The following is a 20,397-nucleotide window of genomic DNA, read 5'->3' on the forward strand; positions in this document are numbered from 1 at the left end:
CTATTTGCGCTGTGGTTTGAGGTTCCTGTCTATGTCTGTACTGAATAATGTGTACTAAAGTCATTTCAGTTCTCATAGATGTACTTGTAGTTCCTTATTAATCGATGACAGCACTTCTATGAATGAACTATCTATTTGTTGTTTTTATTTAGAGCTATTAGTTAACCTCTCTGCTAAAAGGGAAAAGGGTCCCCTTCATGTGAGCAGCCCCTTCCTCCCCGATCACCTAGTGTCTTACTTTATTCTTTCTTTCCCCCTTCACTTTTGTCCTAAGAGGGCAATTAAAGAAACAAACGGTTTGCCGAGATTAGCTGACTAGCAGCTTTGCATACTAATGTAAGCCAAGTGGGTTACAAATAGTGCACTGTCTAATTACAGGCGCTGTTTTCAATCAGAGAGCGCCTGATTTCCAGGGGTGAGACCCCTGTGGCTGAAAAACAACCTGACTCAAGCAGAAGGCAACGATCACACTCGAATATCCATGCAGACAATGTTCTCGTTTTGTCTGCGCTGTTGCAGTGGAACATCTATAAAACAGTGCTGTACATAGGCTTGTTTTCCCATTCAGAAAGCCACTAACGCGTACATATGTTTGTGTAATATAGCATATATACATATGGTGCCTGACTCGTCCCAGTATCTGTAGTTCATCAGGGGTGTCAAGGACTACTGAGTCATGACCCTTAAGGTTCTCAGAGAACAATTACGGATCGGTCTGTGTACAGGTTGAAGTACCTTTCTGGAAGACAAGGGCTGCAGAGGTCTGCGTCTGAAAGGCATTAATCAATATGCACAATAACCCAGGCACTGATTGCAGCTGTTAATGAATTTCCATGAGCTATTGTTCCAGTCTCCTTTCTATACATCGAAACAGAAAAGCTCCACTCCAACGGCACAAAGATCATCAAAGACTTGAAAAGGATGTGACATCAGCCTCCTGTTGTTTAAAGGGTTTATAGCGAAGTAAGGTGTACCGTATAAACACACACACACACACACATATTTCTTCTTCCTTATATATAAAATAACAAACCTGCATTTTCATTTTTAATGATCTGGTACCTTTCTGGGTTACCAAAGCTCTTTGTTTACTTTCGGGTAGTTCTGTTGACCTCGAACTTCCTAGGTCAATTCCCTCTAGCCCAACACTGTCAAATGCATGGAATTATTGGAGCCCAATCTAGAAAGCACTGCACCTAGAGTCTGTCCTGCTAGCTGTCCAAGGTGCTGATAGCAGGGTATTAGTTTAGACAATGTCCGTCCCCCCATGGCAGTGACTTGGATCACTTATTTTAATAGAGGTTTGTGTTTTCACAACTCGTCAGTGGTAGAGAAATTAAGCTAAGTGGCGGTTCAGGCAGGGAACTCACTTTTAACCTTAGATCAAACCACATCAACATTAAACATATTTTAGGTGCTTCCAATACCAGAACAAATGACCAGTCGTACAGCTAGTATCTTATTTGTCCTTCGATAAACAATTGGTCCAATGTCTGGCAAAAAAGGTCCGTCTTTCTGTTACCAAATCTTGTATTTAAGTTTTTTAACTTTGTGTAAAGTACCTTGGGGTCCATATGATGTAAGGTGCTATATAAATGTGAATATTAAAATATATCTTACCTCAGTCCATGATACCCTTGCTATGTGCCAGAGTTGGCCTCCTCCTCCTCAACCTCCAACTGCTTTTTTGCTTCTTCTATGCTGCCCTGCTGCTCATGGCTTCCCTATGGTCAGCCTGCCCATTTATATGCAAGCTAATTTATGGCAGGGGTACCTCGAAAGGCGAGGCCAAACGCCAAATCATGTGGAGTAATACATGTATTATGTAGTAGTGTTGCCTCGTCTAAGCTTTAATAATCTATGGAGTTTCCAGACTGAACCAGGGATAACAAACTAGATCTGGGCTGCTTTGTATTGGATGCACAATGATTCGTTGTCCTTGATTTTACCTGAAAACAAAGTACTGCACATACTACAGATCAACTGCAGATGGTGTATGGCGTTGATGGCGTGTGATCAGTTCTAAGATGATAGAGTGGTTCGATGAGCCTGAAACCAACAGGGGACGCCTTTCTCATTGGCCTCTCCTGACCTTAACCTGATTAAACCTCGGCCGCCTCATTTGGATAGATGGTTTCTCGAAAAGTAATCATCACCTTTAATGGATGGCTGGTCAAAAACACCACGAGGAGGTCAATTGCAAACTTATTGATTATGTGCCAAGAAATGTGGCTGCAGCCCTACAGGAATCTGGTGGATCAGCTTTGTATGGAGAGTGTACCGTTATTTTTCTAAAGGATGAAGACTGGATTTGGGGTATCAAACAGGTACAAAAATCTACTCATGTTTTCTGGTTCAGATGTAAAATAATTCTGTTGGGCTATATGCCTTTTTGCCCAGTGTTTATGCAAAGTGATTTTACACTTAAGAAAAACATGTTCCTTTTTTCAGTTTGACTACAGTAATCAAAGCAAAGCTCATTCCTCAAATAGTGAGTGGTATACCCCTGAGCCTCTTATCCATCCAAAGGATAACCATTAAATTGGTCAAGAAATTAGCTCAATCTGCAACAGTCAAGCTATTTGCTCTGAGACATGAAACTCATTAGATTCCCATTGAAAATGAACTGTCTGCACTCGACAGCTTAATCTTTATTTTTGTTAGAGTGCAAGCAAGAATGTTTTTTTTATATCAAGTGAACAATCCAAAAGCTGCAGACACCAAACCATCAGTTTTGCTTACTTTATTTTTCCAGTTTGTCCTTTGCAAAGATTTTTTTTAAGAAATCTGGGTTGCAAAAACAGAATCAATAAAAAATTAAACACTCACCTAATATCTAATTAGTAGTTGATTGGGTGAACCAGCGAATAGCAGAAAGAGTCTGCATCACTGAGTGCAGTTACCCTAGAGACACTCCAGTGCCTCCATCACCTCTGAACAGGAAGATTCCACACAGGACGCTCAGTGCATGCACCTCAACACATACTTACATCTGCAAAAGGACAAGGAATGTGCAACAAGTGACTGACAATCAAGATATATTGGTATTGTAATCGTCCCCACATTGCTTCCATTTTATAATGTAGGCGTGATCTTTAAACAATATCATGTTTTAATACTTCTCACATCTCGTCATGCTAAACAACACATTGAAGACTGGATCTGTTTGAAGATGGGGTGAGCTGAGATAGACCCTTGTCATGTACAGTAGCTATCTTTCTTTGTCTTTCTAAGAGTCATGTCAAATGGTCAACAATAAAAAAGAATCCAGGTGAGATTGTATATTTGTATTGTCTATTCCAAACACTAATCTGAGCAAGAGACAGATCTCTGCCTTAGTTAGAGAAATGAAACCAGACTTCTGGACTAACACGCCCCACGTCAGCATCTGATTCAATCAGTCAAAATGAACAGCTAGAACTCAAGGGGTTAACAGGTTTCTACTTCGTGTCTGAACGAGAGAGAAAGCGACGACTCTGCAAAGAGCTGGAGGCCTGCGGAGCTTGAGCTGCAACCACAAACTGAAAGATAGACCGGCGATAAAGCATTGATTTTATTTCAGATAAAACATTTGTAAAACTCTAGATGCCAGCTATAGCTCCAGGTATTGTTTGCTGCAGTATTGACAGATAAACATTCATGTTGTGAGACATTCTTCCCGGATGAACTTGGCCAGCACTGCAGGAATTCTCAATGAAGACCAAGGAATCGGACCACACAAGGGGGCTTTTAAGCCTATACAGAACCGCTTTTCCAATAGACTCATTGAAAACGAGCCCCCAAGCATGAAGATGCTGTACTGTTCTAATTCTCAGATACTGAATCATGTTTTAACCTATTGAGACAGTGATGTTAGTCACATGCACTTCCTGACCAATTGGAATGGAATTGGAATGCTGTATATTACCAGCAGTCCAGCTTATACTGTATGGAGAAAACAGAGGGCCATAAACTCCTAACAGCGTCATAGACATGTTCAAGGGACACTTTCCGGTTTTAAAGACAGTGTGTGGAGAATGCATTTGTGGAAGAGTATAGACCGAAAAGCCTATATCATTGCGGCAGACCAGATTTTAAAAACTGACCTCGAGAGTTCTTCAAAGCCTTATGAGAAGAGATCTGTTGATGTTTATTGATGGGAGTTACATGATCAAACAGGGGAGCTACAGTATAGGCATAAACCCACATCCAGTTAGTCAAGGTACACTGCTGTCCCAACACTGAAAAAAAAAAAGAAAATCCATAACCATAAAATAATTTCACAGCTCATTATAGATATTATGCACATGCATCGTTTCAATCACATGCGATGCAAAGGGAAATAATAAAGACAGTGATCTTTAGCCTTGGTCGCTTTGATGTTCCATGTTATATTATCATTCAGATGAAAAACTTATTCAGCCACCTTTGACCCATGATGTCTCGTTTTCTTTTTCTGTAGCCACTGTAAGTACGTCAATGACACAACATAGTACGCGTCAGTTATTAATGCGGAAATTACCCAGAAGTGCGCCCCCTTAAGGATTTGTGATGACTGCACTCTGAAACTAGAGTGGTGGGTTGAAAAAAACTGTTTCAGTGTCAATGGAGAGCAATAACAGGCTTGTGGGCATACTGTGACATAAAGAGCGGGTTTGGTTCTGACTCCTTTAAGGGAAAAAAATCTTCAACGTACATTTTAACCGAGGGTTTCATTGCCAGTAACTCCCAAAGAACTCCGAACCACTCAGAATGATCGCCAATTTCATAACAGGTAAGGGAAACATAAACACATCAAACTTGCAATGTATTCACTCTTAAACTATATGGGTCTGTCGATGTTAATGATCTAAACAGGACAACGTTATATAGATCTGCCACAGCTTAGGGAATGATCTGATCTGATTGTTCCTAAAGACATCATAGACCTTGGGCCATATTCACAAAGCACTTCCCAGCATTCCTAGTGGACTAAAACAAACAAATCAAATAAATAACTTAGCTTATATAAAACATACATTAACAGTTTGCTTTGATGCAACGCTGTGTTACATACTCCTTCCCCTTCTTCTTATTCTTATTACTAATACTTAGGGGTCCTGCAAAATTGCATCAAACACCTCATCATGGTTACCCCTAAAAGATGAGTTCCCCGGCGCTGTGAATGTATGCTGGCGCGGAATAAATGATCCGATCAACCTCTTCATACAAAACAGAAATAGAAGCCTCGTATAGACCATGTCAGGGTTTCTGCTCTTCGGAATAATAATAATAATAATAATAATAATAATAATAATAATAATAATAATAATAATAATAATGCCGTTCTATTTTGCAAACCATAACAGATGCTGAATGGTCACATTATATGCACTGCACTAGATCTGTTTCAAAAACTGCATGGGAGCGAATATTCTTCAGTTCTACCAAAAGCCACAAAAAAAGCAGAGTTTGTCAAAAAAGAAAGAAAGAAAAAAGAACACACTGCAAACTGTCTATTATGCATGCAATTTCTTTTTTCTCGCAACTTCTCCAGAGGTAGTAGATACAAAGCGAAAATGCAAGGCTCATTGTGCGCGCGCCCGCGCTCCCCTGGGTAGATTCAGGCGACTGTCAAGCCATCTCCTGAAAGTAATTCATCTTTACGATACTAAAAACACAGAGGGCACAGATCATTGATTCATGACGTTTTGTTCCAATCTCCTGTACCAAATAAACCATGTGGAATGTAAATCAAAACTGTAACGATTTCAATAAACCGCGTCGCCATGGCTGATTTGTGAAGACCGATTCCACAAAAAAGATGACGATTTGGCTGTTTCGAAAAAAAATAAAATAAAACAACCTCAGATAAAATAAAGAATAAATGGCAATAGTGCCCGCTCAGCTATTTCCCATTATAGATCAAAGCGCCGCCATGGCCGCCGCTCCGCGGGAAACTCCAAATCTGTCCTGCCTTTGTTTGCGGTCGCTAGGAGACCTGCAAACAGCAGGAAAAGTGCTTGCTATTCCTCATCAAAAACATTTCGATATTTTTTTTCTGAGTTCCTAGTTTTTTTTGTTATTGCCTAAAACAAGTTAAAATAAGGAGCTTCTAGTTAAGCATTAATTTAGATAGCTCCCTACCTATACGTCGGCTAGCATACTTTGAGTTTTTCTGAAAATTAAAAGTTTTTGTGGATTTTGATTATTTTTTTGTTAGTTTTTTCCAAACCCATCCAACAGCACGAGCAAAAGGTCCCACAAGTAGCCAAAACCAATGAAATATAAGGTTAACTGAAAAGGTTTGGATAATAAATTACAGCGTTTCACAGATTCGTAACCCGGAACACGGCTGAAAAAAGCAGTCCCGTTATGTGTACTTTTCCACAGACACGTTTCCTACATACATGTGCGTCATCACGTAGCCTGTTCAAATGTTCTAACAGCACGCCGCTTTATTCCAGCTCCTTGAATGGTACTCGATATCTAGAGGCGGCTGTTTATCTGCAAAACACTACAGGGGTGTGTCTGACTGCTGCGTCCAAGAAGGGAAACAGACTACGTGCAAATATGTATATTCAGATTCATAATTGATATTCAAATTCATAATTTATATTCAAATTCATAATTCGGACTTCTTTCAAACAACAGCGAGGCCTACTGCTGCTTACATCTTAAACACATCAAAAAGGTCGGCTTGCCATGTAAGCCCCTAAGTTTAGTTATTTTAATAAGTAAAACAGAAGCATGCCCTGGAAATACTTTCAACAATTTGATCCCGAAGAAGAAGAAAAAATAAATGAAACGAATCAAAGGAAATGGGTTGTGCTCGTTAGATAGAGACATCAAAGGGACATTCACATTGCACCTTAGAACCTCAACGGCTTGCGTAAAATCACTAAAATGTGGGGTTTTTTTGTAATCGTAACAGAAATATTGAATTGTAGGACAATAAGACATTCGATATGTTTTGGTAAACTGCTTATTTAATAATAACTTGATTTGGAGTATTAATCTGTATTTTTGCTCATCAAGGTCAATATCATCCTCCCCATCTCGGACTTTTTTTTAAAATAAAAGCACAACTTTTTTTGTCCTATAGTTTCCCAGGTACATTTTTCTCCGAGTCATTTATTGTACACGTGAAGTAAACGGTTTAATATACCTTGTCTGGTCTTGTTTCTGAAATTAGCTCAGTGCTATATTAAGTATCCGAATGTAAGAAGTAAAACCTCTATCACCACGCAGAATGACCTTCACGTCTGGGGCGATTAAGATTACAATCATGTAGCATCTGCCCCGTGTTTTCAAAATCTCAAGCCAATTGGCAGCGCTGAAGTTCGGAATCTCAGTCCTCCTTCTGGCGTTGTGTCGACCAGCTACCGCATGTTGTGAACAGGACTGCCGGCCAAAGCACTGCACTGTTCTGATTAAACCAAGCCTGCTCCTTCAAGCACAGTACCGGCAGAAATTATAATAAAGCATGTCATAAAATGACAACAGAGACTGGGCTTATAGGTTTTACACTTTACCTGTGTAGTTTGTATAATAATAATAATAATAATAATAATAATAATAATAATAATAATAATAATAATAATAATAATAATCTGTTCTTTCGTTTTTAGAGGAAAGTATTATTTTAGTCGATGTTGTTCAATTTCAGTCTGTGGTATGATTGTATGGGCTGGCACTACTAAAATAAACGGTCTACAATAACAAATAAAAAGCATTATTTCGCTCTTACCGGCTGTTTCTCAATTGAATAAAATAATTTTCTTTTCATATGGGCCCTCGTGGGACCCACCCCCTGACATCACCCGGAAGTCAGACTCAAACCTGCGCCACTCTGCTGTTCACACGGGTCTCGCAGGAGCCCCGTCTCCACAGCCGATGCGTTACCTGAACCTTGTTGTTTTTAGCTTCAGCAATCTACGGGCTCCTCTCCCTTCGTCCTGTGAAGGGATAACGGAAATATATAGTGTCACACAACTGCCACTGTGGCTACATATCATCAACGCTTTTGTAAAGCACTGTACTTACACGACCGCTTTGCATTTCAATATGTGCTTCTAAATCTATCTGCATGTTGATGGAGGAACAGCCTTCCTTTCCTTGCACATGGCAGGTATGGCGTTGTGCTGATAACAATGTACTTCGCGGTACAATGATAAGACAGCATGTGTAGCTGATCGACAGGAGTATTTAACACAGCTGTTTTGAATTTGTTTAGCACGACGCATGTTACAGTTTGTTTTAGCAGGTGCTTCACAGAGAACCGTTTCCTTAACAGCTCATTAAAATGCAATCTGCTTTAACACCTGCATATTTTGCCTAAGACTTTACAAAAAAAATATATACGTGGTCAACGGGATCGCTTTTCCGCAATTTCCAGACAGATATTTAATATGACAGAAGAGGCACATTACACGAAAAACCTGGTCTCCTTCTGTGGTAGCATCTGCCGTTCTTTATTAGCGAAAGTGAAGCATTCTATACTAATTGCAAATAAATTGTAATGTGCTCGCCAAGTAATTGGTTTAATGGATTTTATACCTAACTCCTAAAATTGGTCAAGTATAAAGCAGCCCCCCCCCCCACCCCCCCGAGAGGCTACATATATGGTTCCCATTGTGGAACAAGCGGCTTCAACCGTGGAGGCTGGCTGGCATGTATGTATGAAAAGAACAGATGTTACTGGGAAGCAGTAATTGTAGCAGACATGTAAAGACGTCGTTTATAGTACTGTTTCATCACTGTGTGCTGTGTTGCATGCTCCTAAGCTATATATATATATATATATATATATATATATATATATATATATATATATATATATATATATATATATATGATAAAACCTATAATGAAAGGTAATTCATATGGATAGGCAAAGTAGGAATGACACGCCCTTTAGAATCCTGACCTTGGCCTGAAGGTTCTGTTGGGAACACGTTGGTTGTTTATGGACCTGTATGTAGAACTGTTCTAGAATCTAAACGATAGAGAAAGCATTAGAACCGCATTCATAAACATCTATTAAACTTCACCCATAGCATATTGTCTGCTAGTAAATTTCTGGTTTACTAAAAAAAAACTAGAACGCTAGACAGGGACTTTCCAAGAATGAAAATATACTATAGGACTGGTTTTATACTCAACAGAAACTGAACTGTACTGGCCGATGAATCAGCTGTTTTCAACATTGCTGTTGTGAATAAAAATACGGGCTTTGATGGATTAACTGTCGGTACACATATGCGAGGTTCACATTGCTAACACTGGGGTCGCAGAATAGCGGGTCCAGTGAATGAAAAACACACTACACACTCACAGTATACTTTCTTTGGCATATCTGATAATGGAGAATGATAGATATGTTTCCGTTTTTTCTTTTAGATATGGTACAAGTTAAAGGTTTTTTTGTAGCCTACACAGATGACGTTAGGACTGGTATTCGAACTGCTCTGTCCTATTGATTTCAAGACAGGATTTTAAATTTTAGGATTCTTCTCCCTTCAGAGCTAACGGGAGTGAAAAGCCATTTAAAAGCTCTTGCTTGTACAGAAGGCAGACTGCTGAAGTCATGGCGCAGGAGTCACCCGCCGTGTGTTCGGCGTCTCTAAAGTAAGGACTTTTAGACAACACACACAAAAAAAAAGTTTCGCTTTACAATAGGGGAGGACAGGGCGTGAAAGTAGCATCATCATCAGTTTGAATGAAAGAATGAAAACATATCTTCAACAAAAAGGGAGTCTCTTCTCGATTCAGCTGCGTTGTTAGGACAACGAGAAGTATCCCTCAGATGATTGGTTCCACTTCAAAATAATTTATTTTCAGCGGCGAAAAACCCAGCCTCTTTGTGTCCCGTTGGGGTTTTCACTGCAGAAAAAGAAGAATCGGAGCCTATGTTTAGTCCGTCTGTTTATTTTTTCTCCATTCAGGGTACAATTGTATTAAATAAATAGACGGGGGCTGTAGATTATAAACATGTCAAGAGGTTAGGTAATAAGAATGATACATTGTAACAGAAAATGCCGTGCTGGATTTACTCCTCAAAAGTCTAGGACTCTAGGTAAACGGACAATACGTTCAAAGAAACCGCTAAATTAAACAACTACCAAACCAATAAAGCGTCCGTGCACATGCCCTCTCCAGGACTAGTTATTTGCCTTGGCAGAATCTAGAATCATACGGGTACAACATGTATTAGAATGGTCAATTCGATTTGTTAAAGGTTGTACTAAAACTTTAAAGTTCTAAGTATAAAAGTTGTCCGGATGTTAACAATGAAAAGAGAAGAGACAGGTACGTCGTTTAAACAGTTGTAGCAACACCTTGGAACGTGGAACGCTAGATTTTTTTTCGGAACTCTTCACGGAGACCTTAAATCAAGTAATATCAAGCTCCATTTAGCCAGATAGGTGCTTGTGGTTAAAATCGAATTAAAAGATAATCTGCATGAGGATGTTCTCAAATCTCCATGCAAATTTTAAATAAGAAGAAAGCCTTACTGTAGATTTTTATTGCTTCCTTAATTTAGATTTGTTGACAGTAGTAGCTTACTAATCAAGCTAAACAGAGATTAGTATGAATTTGTTTTGTATAAAGGCTCCAACTTCTCTTTTCGGAGGAAAAAAAATATTTAAAGCACACCTAATTAATTCATTTTACATGTTCAACCTGTAATGTCACTGCACAGTACTGGAGAGAAAAACACTTAGCCCAATGAACTGACTTCTAAGCAAAGAAAACGTATTTCCAACCACCTGAGGATAGCTACTCATTATGTGTCAAAGCACAGCCATTCAGTCCTTTTACTGTTAGCTCAGTTTCAGTAAATGTTTATTCGAGGATTACATTTAATGCCATCACAAAGTAACCTGGACCATCAAATGATTTATATATATATATATATATATATATATATATATATATATATATATATATATATATATATATATATATATATATATATATATATATATATATAATCTACTCGTCATTTTTAAATGGATAAAAGAAACAGAAAATCAAGCAAACTGACAGAAGAATGGTTTCTGTCATGTCACCCTTGATCCATCCAAGTGCTTATGCGGGAGAGATCTTATATAAGTACATCAAATATATGATACAATATATGGGTCGACAAGAAATACTAAAACAATAAAGCAATGCAAACGCATAACTGAGAACAGATCTCAGGAAACAGCTGTTATTAGCAAAATTATCTGAAAAAACGGACCAATTAACATGGCCAGTTTTGCAGATAGGAAACTATTCGTGCAATGCAATTATTTCAAATCCATGCCTTTGTTTTGACAATAGGCTACTTGTTTCAAAATGTCAGTGAGTTACAATGTATCGGTATATAATAACAGACTGCTTGAAAGCAGGGTAGTTAAAACGATTATTTTGTTATGGTCCTCCATGTCAAAATATACAGTTTGCAGCTTACAGAAAATCAGACTTGAAACTTTAGCTGCATCAGATCGTTAAACCCATCAACGGGCTGAATTATCTGTATCGTGACTTAAAGCACACATTCTTAAAGAAAAAAAAATACATTCATTTTCTGAGCAGCTTTCTTTGAGTCAGCTATCTGTTGCTAAAAGCAAAATAATGTGTATCGTGTATTGACTCTTCCTGGTGTAATATTAAAATGGCCACACGAAGGAATATTACGATGGACACTATGGGGTAACATGTATACCGAGTAGAACACTCAATAGAACAAGCGCTCCTCCTGTCTACAGGCTGAGCATGAGGATATGTACTTAACCTCGGGACACCGATTCCACAGCAGCAACTTGTCTGGCAATGTACACCATGTACATATGGAAAAATGATTCCATAACTCATTAATAGAGATTTATGACACCTAAAGCCCTGAGATTTTGTACTAAGCCCAGAATGTATTCATCTCGGTTTTCACTGAACAATCAACACCTAGTAAAAGACAAGGTACTAAACCTAACACAATGCAAGCAAAGCCAACAGGCATGACTTCCACCTGGCTTTTCAGCTGCTGTATAAGCTGTGAAAACTCCCTGAAAATCCACTAAAGCTGCAGTAGGAGAATAAGCTCCATTGTGACTGTAGGATTGATCCTTTCTAATGTATTCAGAGTTGGAAAGCATGCTCATTAAGAAACAGGAGATAACTAGAGGTTATTTTGTTCCTCCCCATGGTTCTGGATGTGGTGCTTTCTAACTCACTTCCTAATATCCTGTCCTCTTTTGACGACGCCGTTCTACAGGAATTCTACAGAAGAGCTCCGGAAGTATCCAGGATTGACTATGCATTAACTGAAACTAGGAATGGGAATCCATTCCTGGAAATACACAAAACCAAAAAAACACCAGCAGCGTGCATATCTGCCTTGAAGGATATAAATGTTATATGATATCATTTTTTTTAATACATGCTTTTGAAAATGTCTCTTTTTCATTTCAGTAACCAGACACAGATTCAAGTAGATTTTGGTTTGCTTAACATGACAAGATAAAGTTCAAAGGTTTATCAATATGTATAGCAGTAGCAGAAAACTTATGTGATCGGCAGGCACTCAGAAAGTTAGAGTGACACCCAGTTTGTTTTTCTTTTTACAAGATTGGGCAACACTTTGCACTGCGGCCCCATTTGACCTGTAGTGTTGGAGGGATGCTTTCAGATTCCTGTGTCCCAGTTAACAAAAAAGCTTAGCCGTCCCTCCCAGCCTTCTGTGGAAGCTTCTGAACCCGTGTTAATCCTGATACGAATCTGCCCTTCAGTTAATTTGGAGTGTGCTTCAAACATGGTCATGGTCAAACAAAGACAGATCTGTCCTCTTACACTAATCTAACCTCATAACTGTCTTGACTCTAAACTGAACGCTTGTTATAACCATAACCTCAGCTCCAGTGGGGACTCCCACGGGGATTCACCGGCAGCAGAGTCCACATCCATCATCTAACACCCCTGGGCATGACACGGTATTGTGAGCCTGCAACAAGGTTAACAGCTGCATAATTCATACTTATTGGGGTTTTCAACAATAACTCTAGACATAAAAAAGCTTCACCCGTCAGATGTATTTAATACATGATCATCATTATTAATTTAAAAGGTTAAACAACATTGTGTATTTAATTACCATCACCGTCACTATTTTTATTAAAATGTGCTGTCTGTTTTATCTTTGTAATTACATTTTTAAACAAAACTAAGTTTGCTGGATATTTCTATTTGTTACTGCTCTTTGGCAATTGCTTAAGCAGGAGCTGGTTTGCTGAGAATTTCTTCGGGATGCTGAGAGGAAACCTGGAACACATCTTCTAACCCTTACCATTCTCTCTCATCTGCAGTCTGCACCCAGGTAACTGCAGCCGAGGAGGCATTTTTATAACTGATCCAGGTAGAGCACTGACAATTCATCTACCTTGGCCTGTGCTACAGATCTGGGAAAATATCAATATCCATCCGTCCCAACAGAGTTTATTTTATTGTATTTAAAAACTAAAGCGATAAAAAGAAAGCACAAGTGAAAGCTGAGGAAAATGATTTGAGAAGATGGATACATTCACGCCAATGCTACTGCAATTCTAGCTGTAAGACTTCTGTCATTATAGAATGTCCTGTTTGCGCTTGTTAAGAAACTTGGACCATATTGTTCTTCAATTGGACCATATAAAAGCATGTATCATTCCCCCTTCTGTGCCGGGACTCTTGACATGGAAAAATGAGTTATTTCCAGTGATCTCGTGCAGGATGTTATATCACAGAAACAATAACAGCAAAATGTGTAACAAGTAATAGACTGCAAAGATCTGGAAGCCCCCCCAAAAAACTAAAGGCAAAGCTGTCTGTCTTCATCTTTGTGGCTCAGTCCGATCAAAGACGTTGGCTTCTGAGACAGCTAAACCAGTAAAAGAAGAATCACTGAAGCACAGCGAAAAGACGTCCTAGGCACTGGTTCTGTACCGCTTGTTCAGTGGTTTTCTGCAGTAAACTAAGCATATACGTATGGATGGAAATAAAACTCCTATTGCGTAGCAGTTTTCCACATTGATAAAACTTGTAGTCTGAACTACACCGAGGCAAAATGCCCGCTGCTATTACCATGATGAAAAAAGGGGTTAAAATACATGCACATGCATATTAAAATAAATAAATAAATAAATAAATAAACACAAAAAAAGTAAATCACAATGTTAAAAATCATATTCTGTGTAGTCAGGTCATTTCCTGTATATAAAAAAAGAACTCTTCATCACAAAGAGGTTTTGCATAAATTATACTCTGAATGCAGGATAGTTACAAAGCCAGTGAGAGGTTCCAAGGCGAGCATCAAAGTGTAATGGATCACTGTGGTTACAGTACAGGTGCCGGCTCATGCAGCCCTTATTATCAGTAATGTGCTGCTTTGAATTGCTGCTGTGGAAAAAACATTCCGGACCTGTTTGAAGGATGCCTTCCACTTGGGTGTTGGGTGTGTATCTGTTTATGTATCTGTAATGTTATCTTGAAGATGGAATCTTCTCTCAAGACTTTATTAAGCCATTAGTGAAACAAGGGTGCATATCTGTGTGAAAATTGATGAGTGTGGGTGGGTCATCTGAGTTGTCCAAACCCAATGAGAAACTATCATCATCTATGGTTGCTAAGCAATAAAAATGTCACATGTCTACTGGCGCCAGAATTGAATGTTGCTGGCACTATATGAGGTACATGTAAATAAAGGGTGCTGATGGAAGACACTCCATCAAATAAAACCACTGGGTTACAAATCTGGCAACGATAAACACAATAACAGAGGCTGGAGGGAGACAGCAAATGCTTTGTCAGCTGTGATTAAAATAGCCTTGATGTAAAATTCAAATGAAGGAGAAGAGGGGGCTTGCATGCTGGACCTGGTAGATGAATGTGGCGCGAGTCCACACTGGCACCAGACTGCAGAGAATAGGTAGGAGGAAGTAATTGGAACAGGGATTAGGGGAGAACATTGAGAACTAATAGAGGGAAAGAGCTGGGGGGAGTGAAAGGAATCGGATGAAATGGGACGGAGTCCTGGAGTGATGTCTCTACTGGTCTGACCGGTGGAAGATGGAAATCTAAGAAACCAATTTCACTGGCCCTCTGTTTGTAATCCTCTCCCTCCAGCAGCAGCTCATTTGAAGCAGTAGGGGTACGGTGGTGCAGACGGCCGGGCAGCATGTGGTCACAAAGCTATTTGGTGGCTTGTCATGTCCCGCCGCAGTTTGATTCTGGGACCGGGGGTGGCCTCATGGTGACAAGGAACCAAAGACCAGCCAGACAACCTGGAGAGCAGTGGAGTAGCTTCATGGGCTATGCAGTCAACACATATTTATTGTTACACAAGGGTCGTTTTACATGGAGGTTGGGAGTGATAACCAGTGTTTAAAACTCCTATTACCTTTTAGCATTATTACAGGTTCCTCTTTTATTATGCTGACAAAGTTTTGGTTCTTCGAAAGAATATGCAGATATTTCTAAATATACTGATGTAGGTTCTTTTGATGTAGGTCACCTGGACTGATTGCATTGCATTGGAATGAGTCTGAACTACAACTCCAGAAGTGATGAGGTACCAGAAATCAACAGCAGTAACTTTTCATCCACAGCGTCGCCTTTGAAATACCTGTACGTTCCAAATTGAAGTATAAAATACAAGCAACTACCCAAAAGATATTCAACAAAAAAAGAAGGGGAACAGTGACAGTCCTGCTAGTGCAAATAAGAGGAAATAAAATAGATTTCAAAACCTTGGCTATAGCCCGTCTTAAAGTCTGTGGTGGTAAAAATCAATTTCCCTTTAATTTGGTATTGTTTTCCGCAGTGATTAAGACGTCACCTGGGTGCTGTATATTGTAATTATGTTATACTTTTATAAAATAATTGTAGCTTTCACATAAAGTCACAAAGAAACCTGAATGCCTTCATTTTGTTTCTTTGTAACCAAATAGTCACAAAAGCACAGTGAAATAATGGTAAAGCATAAGCATTGTAAAGCACAGAGAGGTCTGGTAAAGTATATTTAAAAGAACATGGCAAAGTGCAAAAATACTGTGGTAAACATTTAAAAGGTAAGGGCTCGAACCAGTTAATTAGTAATAAGCCTTCCCACCTTAACAGAAGCAACAGGACAGGCAGCCACAGTGACCCTTAGTCCACCATGCTGTGGATGTTTCTAGCAAGACAATGTCTCTGCAGGACTCCCTGAGGGTCAGAAACATTCCAGGTAGAGCACACTGTGTACTCTGAAGCAGTCAGGACAGCCAGCAGCGGCTTCATTAAAGAAAACAGGCAGCTGTGTGAAGGAAACAGAAGGCTCCCCCAGGGGACACTGGCACCGCTGCTCCTGTAAGGGTGGACAGAACAGACACAGCCTCATTCCAGGACCTTCCTACCACTGGACACTCCCAAAACCCTGGCAGATCAGTGCCCACACACCTGGTGGAGCGAGCTTGTTTGATTTCTACAGTGAGAAGCACTTTACCTTATCGCCTTCTCATCCCCTATGTATCACTGCTGGGCTCTTACTGCATTACATTATTATTATTATTTGTTTATTTAGCAGGTGGGATTTGAACTGGGGACTTCCTGGTTACAAGCCCATTTCTTTAAATTTAAATATATATTTAAAAAACACACTGTTGTTTCAGGCTGCAGACAATGCTCAGATCCTGGACAGCAGGGCAGCTGTGGGACTCAACAGCTTCCTTTGGTCTCCATGGGGTGTTTCTCCCCTCTAACCAAATAAGATTCTCCAACCTTCAGAGAGAATACCAACTTGCTTCAAGTTTACTTTGTAGACGTTTGCCCAGAGACTTTCTACCAGCTATGTTTTCTTAATAAGGATCTGTTTGCCTGTTTAATATCCCATTACAGTATAAGTGCTTTTCCAATCATTATTTAACAGGTAGCCTATACTAACTTTCTGAACTTGTAGAAGCTATCACAATTGCAATGGGGTTGTTTTTAGCAAGGATTGATTGCCCACAAAGCACATGGAACAGCATCCCTTAACTTTGTTTAAATAGAAATCACATGTTTAGGACAAACCCTGTCACATAGATTGCAAGTGCACAAACAGATCTGTAACCTGCATATCAGAAGTGGCCGCTTCAAATCCCTCGTCTGCCACTGACTGACACACTGTGTGACCTTGAGCAAGTCACTTAACCTCCTTGTGCTCCATCCTGCGGATGAGATGTTAAATCAATGTCTTATTGTAAGTGACTCTGCATATAATGCACAGTTTACAGCCTACCTCTGTAAAGCACTTTGTGATGGTGGTCCACTATGAAAGGCGCTCTATAAAAATAAATAAATAAATAAATAAATAAATAAATAAATAAATAAATATTATTATTATTATTATTATTATTATTATTATTATTATTATTATTATTATTATTATTATTATTATTATTATTATTATATCCAGTATTTATGGATTAAGCTTTCTAACAGATGTTAAACAACGTTATCCATTATGGTCTCTGGACAACTGTTTGAATATCATATGAAAGTCTAACATATGGCTCATGCTTTATTGGCATGTTTTTGGTGTTCTGCTACAGTAAAAGCTGTTTTTTAACAATGTTTTTTACATTTGAAAAGGTTGTTAGCCATGTTCAAACATATTTTGTTCCCTGAGTTTTCACAGAGCTTTAAAATGTCACGTATAACCTCCTTTGCCTGCAAGTAGTGTCAGGACCCTATTTGGCTCCGTGGCAGTTTAAAAAGTTGAGCACCGATGCCTCTGTTTTAAAGCACTGCTTATATTCCAGACATTAAGGGGACGCTCCTGACCACGTACAGTAACAGCAATACCAAACGTTTCATACGACATTCATATATAATACATAGACACAGAACCACATGTCACCATTGAACAAACTGGACTCTCTGAAGTGCTCAGAGGGCTAAACGATGACTTCTATAGTGTCAAACTGAACATGACTGTGGGGCACCCACAGCACTGCCCTGATAAAAGCAAAGTGTAATAAAGACAATAGGAAAAGCATGGTAAACCAGAGGTAAACGCTGTAAAGCCCAGAGAGGTATGATGAAGAATATTTAAACATAACATTGCAAACCATGGGGAATGAGCAGTGAAACGAAGGGGAAAGCAACGGTGAATTGCAAAATTATCATAAAACAAATAATGTGGTACACTTTTATACGGTTTTTCTTCATTTTTTATTCATGTAAAATCAATCAGTCCTTGCAGTCGTATACTACACAATATAAACAGGTGCAATTGTCATTATTTCACCAAGGACTTTCGCTGTTTGTGTTTTCCAGGGAAGGTAGCCTATGGATAGAAATACAAAAATTCAATTGACATCTTTATGTTTAAAATACATTATTCTGTACAGAATGCGCATTATTTAGATGAGTTTAAAATGAGTTCAAATGTGCATTTAGTAGGATGCTGATGTTTGTCTGAATTCTAAACGTGGACTGATGGATGTAGATTATTTGTTGCTATAGGGTCTTTTTTTCCAAAATAGGCCCACACTATAAAATGTTAAGTATTTTAATTATTTTAACAGACTCAACAGAAGGGATGGTACGTAATTTAAATAGGACAGCACTGATGTGCATAATTCATATGCGCTCAATAAACAGAAGGAAAAACACAGACCATTGTTTTAAACGAGTAACTGTTTATTTTTCACCTAGACCAAAAATCTCCATTCTGCCTGTAACCGAGCTTTCCTTGTAGCTTCTAATGTATTATTATTATTATTATTATTATTATTATTATTATTATTATTATTATTATTATTATTATTATTGCAATAGCGAGAATAGGCAAAACTAGCATGCAGGAAATGTACAAAATGAATACTTTGTTAATCGTATTCGATTTTAAACACATTTTAGGGGTGTATGCAGTATCAGCAAATAACCTTGGTAGACCTTAGTATAGTATATTGATACACTACTAAGCGCTGCATGAGGTCATACGAGTTATTTTAATGTCATGTTTGAAAACATACTTCAGACGCACACGAAACCACCACTGTTGCTAAAAGAAAAAAAAGACACGTCATGCGCCTTTAGGATTTACACGATATTGCATTCGGGAATTCTTTACATTTGCAGAATATTATGTGAGCTATAACTGCACTGCGGGTTCAGGTAGGCATGGCTTTAAACCAGGCGGTGAAATCAATTTGGACGAGTTACGCCGTGAAAATCATCCGACGGTGTAATAGCAAGGACATCTGGCAATGAAACGATCCTTTACTGGTGTCAAGAGGGTCTAATCTGTAAGCTTCGGAATCCATACAAATGTACAGTAATAGGATATCAGGCATTTATCAAACTGTATTATTGTATGATAAAATCCGTGTTTAAAATGTGCCTTAATAAAAACACCGTTCATGTCTTTACAGAAATGATCTAAAATGATCCATTAATAAATGTTATTTGTATATCTTACGATTATATATATGCTGTATATATGCTATATATCTATATCTATATATATATACATATTCAAGACGTAACACACAAGACAATATTGCATGCATTATTATATATATAGGGTCTAAAAACCCATACCGTAAACTCCTTCCAATGTACCGGGGATATATTTTGAAGTGTGGTTTGTTATATTAGGGTTAGGGTATATATATTTTTAAGTCGTTAACCTAAACATACAGTAGATATCCTAGATATAATATAATACTGTTATATAACCCATTTAGCCAAAGCACTTGATTGCCACTGAAACATGTTCGATGTCGGTTTACTGTTGTCCCCCACAACGGATGGTTGAGCCGGGAGGATAAAATGTGCGGGGGTGGGGGGTCAGTAACCTCTCCATTGACCATATTATTGATTTGTCGAGATACTTTTGAAAGGGAACTTCAGAAAAAATGTTCCCGTTTATGGCTCTTGTAAAACTTCTGACAGCCCTCAATTCAGTTTTATCTGATGAGTATTACTCTGTACGTGTTTGATACACACAACTGTCCATGCAGTATAGAGATCCTCTAGAAAACGAGATAGCTTTATTATAAATGTTACTGACATGTCACATTCAACAGTTACCAAAATAATAGCATTCTAAATAGATAGCTATTAGCATAATCACTTGTCAGCGCCTATTGTGGCAAGCGCCTATCTCATTTTGAGACCAATTGATTTTGATGTAGGTCAGTCCCATTAACTTAATGGACAAGTCTGTTTATTTTTAAGTATTTACTTCAACGTGTCAATGTTATAAACAGAGGAGGCGTTATCTGAGTATTTGCAAAGCAGTATTTATATACTAGAGGAGATAGGGGACAGTTGTTACATTTTTTACCTTTCAAGAATTGAATGTTTTATTGAATAAGATCAATTTTCACATGAAGCAAATAAATTATTTAACTCAAAAACTGAATATCTTTATTGAAAAAATAAAAATATTCA

At 38.5% G+C, this 20,397-nt stretch overlaps 1 long non-coding RNA gene across 1 annotated transcript in view; it reads left to right on the forward strand.

Moving 5' to 3' along the window:
• LOC117430743 (uncharacterized) overlaps positions 1-17,270 on the forward strand; it is a 35,185-nt gene extending 17,915 nt beyond the window's left edge. The window contains exons 2-3 of the long non-coding RNA XR_009308960.1: positions 13,221-13,318; positions 15,486-17,270. This is a non-coding gene — a long non-coding RNA (uncharacterized LOC117430743). The remainder of the gene's footprint in view (positions 1-13,220; positions 13,319-15,485) is intronic.
• The last annotated feature ends 3,127 nt before the right edge of the window (positions 17,271-20,397 follow it).

Source organism: Acipenser ruthenus, chromosome 26 (assembly GCF_902713425.1).
Source record: "Acipenser ruthenus chromosome 26, fAciRut3.2 maternal haplotype, whole genome shotgun sequence".
Taxonomy (NCBI): Eukaryota; Metazoa; Chordata; class Actinopteri; order Acipenseriformes; family Acipenseridae; genus Acipenser; species Acipenser ruthenus.